We start from the raw sequence: 4,440 nt of genomic DNA on the forward strand, positions 1-4,440 counted from the left end.
ACTGATCATCAGGCTCAGCAGCAACTACCTTTACCCACTGAACCGTCCTGCTGGCTCTGTTGTACTCTTGAGCCAGCTGCTATTGCAAAGAAATGCGGTGCTCACCACAGGGCACAGGCATTGTTGGACATAAAACCCGTGACCTTCTGCCAAATCTGGAATCCATTTAATTAGCCAGGCAGTAGTGGTGGTGCATGCCTTTAATCCCAGCACTTGTGAGGTAGAGGCAGGCAGGTCTCTGAATTCCAGGCAAGCTTGGCCTACAGAGGGAGTTCCAGAACTCCCAGGGATACATGGAGACAAACTGTCTTGAAAAAAACAAAGGAAGAAGAATGAAAGAGTCCAATTAACTTGTTAGAAACAGAGTATAGTCATTGTGATGAGCCCATGTGAGAGAGACTTACTGCCCACATGGGTTCCTTGTTTGAACAGGTTATCCTGCTCGGAGAGCCAGGTACCAATGGGTACGCTGCAATCCCGATAGCATCTCTGCAAACTGCGTGGAGCAGAAGGGACCACTGTTTGACCTAAACGCAGATGGATCCAACAACATTGACCCTCCAATGGCCAATCCTGTTCTGTAAGTGGACTTTTGTCTGATCTCACAGAAGTGGTGCAGTATTTCTTTTCAGCTTCCTGCTGCGGGTAGCTCTGTTTTCTGCTTCACATTAGGGAAAAGTGTGCCACATGAGCTGAATGAAGCATGAGATGTGGCAACACACATGGGTTCATCCATGTTTTTGTAAGGTTTTCTTGTGGGTGGCAGGAACAAACACTATCCTCCCACCAACATACATTAAAACCATCGAACATAGTTTTATTTATGCAAATAAAGAGTTTATATATTAAAATCAAGTTAGATTTTTTTAAAGATTTATTTATTATGTATGCAACATTCTGCTTCCATGTATATCTGCACACCAAAGAGGGCACCAGATCTCATAATGGATGGTTGTGAGCCACCATGTGGTTGCTGGGAATTGAACTCAGGACCTCTGGAAGAGCAGCCAGCACTCTTAACCTCTGAGCCATCTCTCCAGCCCCCCCCCCTTTTTTTTGAGATAGGATTTGACTATGTTGCCCAGGCTGGCCTGGAGCTTGCTCTGTACATCAGGCTGGACTTGAAATCACAGAGATCAGCCTACTTCTTTCTGCCTCTGAGTGCTGCGATTAAAGGTTCGCACCTTTATCCTATGAGGGGTGCTTATGCTTGCCCCTCCCCCAACACATACACTTGGACTCCTGCTTCTTTCCTCGATCCAGAGTGTTTGGTTACTGAGGCACATCTATTGATTGTGTCTCTATCTTCAGGTTGCTTGACCACTTCACTGCCTTTTAAAATGATTGACTCTCCACTTCCCTTCAAAGCCCCTTTCTGTGGGCTTCTACCATCAACCTGCTCCAGGCTGTTGGGTTTTGGTAGCTAAGTTCTCTTTTGCTCATTTTAAACATGTGGCGTGTCCTGGCTCTGTCACAAGCCTCCGTGCTTCCTCAAGGCGACCTCTGCCTGTTTCACACCTTTCAGTTCCATCTGTATGTCAGTAGCTGCCACGTCTGCATCCAGCCCTCTCTGATCTGTGGGGCTGAAGCAGCCTCCTGGGTTCATTTGATGACATTTCACATTTCCTGTCTCAGCATTCCCTACCATTTTCCTGATTGATTTATTCACTAGAATATTAATTTTTTTGAGCAGAGTCCTCATCTTTCTTTCCCTTTTGCATCTCAAGCAGTGAGGACAGGGACCAAATGGTCAACAAAATATATTTATTTTTTTGCATGCATGCGGGACTAGCTATAACTCTGATCAGTTTTACAGTCTATGGAGTGTGATTTTCCTGGAGAAAAAGACCCTCAGGCTATAACATTCAAACCCACCCACCTTTTGAACAGGGTTTTCATATGTTGACCAGGCTAGTCAGTCACAAATTTGTGGTCACCACCCTCCCTTTCTGTGTCTCTTACTAGTTTGTGCCACCATTCTGGGCTTGAATTCAACTTTTGGCAATGATGCTTTGCTGTCCAGATTTGCCAAGGATGGGTGGCACCATTTCTCTGCTCTGGTTTTTGTGTGGTCTTTAGAATGAGTTAAGTGTGTTTAACCAACCCACTTTTTTTTTTTTTAACTCGGCCCTGACAGCTTCCCCATTTAGCTCAAGAATACAGATCCAAGAATTATATTTAGAAGAGAAAAATTAATTTTTATGTTCTGGTAAGGCTAATAACCTTTTCTAGGTATGGTGTCTCACACCTTTAATCCCAGCACTCAGAAGGCAGAGGCAGATGGATCTCTGGGAGTTCTAGGCCAGCCTAGGATATACAAATGAAACCCTGTCTCAAAACAAAAACAAAGGCACATAGGTATGCACCTGTAAGTGTAGCATGTAGGAGGATGAGCCAAGAGAGTCAAGAGCCTGAGACCAACTTGGCTTTCAAAATGACATTCTACCTATCTGAGAAGAACAAAGAAGGAACATTAATCTTTGTTTTAGAACTATATTATTCATTAGAAATTCTGTGGAAACTTCAATTAGGAAACAGTGTCATCTGTCTAGAATGATTTCACAGTGTGCCCTTTAAGGAGAAAATATCAAAAGAGTTTTTATTGTTTTTAAAGGCAAATGGTGCTTAAGAAAATATAAAACACAGGATTTCAGTAGTTAGTGATATGAACAGTGTAGGCTGTTCACCTCTGTTTGCTTTGGGTAAATATAGATTCAATGAGTGCAGTGAATTAATAGATGAGTATAAGCAAACATGGATATAGAGGGCTTGGCTTACTGTTTTTTATTAAAGAAATCTATTTTTTAATAATTTACTTATTATATGTGTTTTGTGTTTTGCCTGCATGCATGTCTGTATATGTGTGGGTGTCAGATCTTTTGTTACAGACGGTTGTCAGCTGCCGTGTGGGTGCTGGGAACTGAACCCCGGGTCCTCTGGAAGAGCAGTCAGTGCTCTTAACGACTGAGCTATCTCTGCAGCCCAAGACATCTATTTTTAATGAAGATTTATTTATGATGTATACAGTATTGTGCTTGTACATATGCCTGCATGCCAGAAGACAGCAACAGATCTCATTACAGCCAGTTGTGAGCCACCATGTGGTTGCTGGGCATTGAACTCAGAACTTCTGGAAGAGCAGCCTGTGCTGTTAGCTCCTGAGCCATCTCTCCAGCCCAAGATTTATCTGTTTTCATTTCATGTGTATGCGTGTTTGCCTGCATATATGTGCAGGCATCATGTGCATGCCTGGTGATGGAGGAGGCCAGATGAAGGTGTCAGATTCTCTGAAGCTGGAGTTGCAGGTGCTTGTGAGCCTCCATGTGGGTGCTGGGAACTGAACCCAGATCCTCTGCAAGAACAGCAATTGCTCTTAAAAAACTACTGAGTTGTCTCTTCTGCTCTGGCCTTTTGTTTTGAAGCACTGAAGAGGGTTTTCTCTCTTGACTTTGAACAACTGGGTGCCTAAATTTATTCCCATATTCCCCTTCTACTCCCCACTATTCTCCCTACCCCTGCCCCATTTTTATTTTGTTTTTTGAGGAAGAGCTCAGATAGCCCAATGCTGGCTGCAATTCACCATGGATCCAAGGATGGCTTTAAACTTGTGATCCTACAGCTTTCATTGCTGAAACCCACAATCATTTATGTTGCTCCGGGCACAGCTTATTTCTGTATATTTAAAAATTGGGATTATATTATTTATAAGTAGATCTGGATATTCTTTCTTTATATTTCAGGATGAGAGGATTCCCAAATGATTTCTTCCCTATTACTGAAGACTATTCTGGGTCAGGCTCAGGCTCAGGCTCAGGCTCTGGCTCTGGCTCTGGTTCTGGCTCTGGCTCTGGCTCTGGTTCTGGCTCCGGCTCAGGAAGTGGCTTCCCAGTCGACATGGAATGGGAATACCAGCCAGCAGTTGAAAGCGATGGTGTCTTTTTCAACTATAGGCCTTTTGAGAGGATGCTCCACGAGAACAACCAAGAGCAACCAGAAGATTTTATTATATGAAAATGGCCATTTCTGTTTCCCCATCTCAACACAGAACAATGTATTCAGTATACTTTGTGTACCACACTTAGATGGTGAGTCTTGGGATAAAGAGTTTTATAGAAAATTTTAAATGCCTGGAAAAGACTCTTAAATCCTGTTACCCTTTCCTCATGAATTCTTAAGGAATTACACTTTAATGCTGTTATTGTTCTAGAGAATATCTGCACTTATATGCATGTTGGATCAACATGATGAAATTAACTCACACCCCCATCATTTTACTACAACTTTTAAAAGTCATGCTGTTTTTTAAAAATTCAATTTGAAGAGAAAGTTAATGAACAATATTTCATACCTACAGTGTTCAGGAACTCTCTCACATTGTGAATTACGGAAATACTCCTTTTTATGATTAAAAATAAAATAAAATGAAACAGTGACCTCCTA

The 4,440-nt window shown here is 42.4% G+C and overlaps 1 non-coding gene across 1 annotated transcript; it reads left to right on the forward strand.

Annotated features, from left to right (window-relative positions):
* The first annotated feature begins 422 nt into the window (after positions 1–422).
* Positions 423–4,440, forward strand: LOC100766582. The gene is made up of 2 exons (XR_004772034.1): positions 423–580; positions 3,741–4,440. It is a non-coding gene; the product is annotated as an uncharacterized LOC100766582 (transcript).

This window comes from Cricetulus griseus (assembly GCF_003668045.3).
Source record: "Cricetulus griseus strain 17A/GY chromosome 1 unlocalized genomic scaffold, alternate assembly CriGri-PICRH-1.0 chr1_0, whole genome shotgun sequence".
Classification (NCBI taxonomy): domain Eukaryota; kingdom Metazoa; phylum Chordata; class Mammalia; order Rodentia; family Cricetidae; genus Cricetulus; species Cricetulus griseus.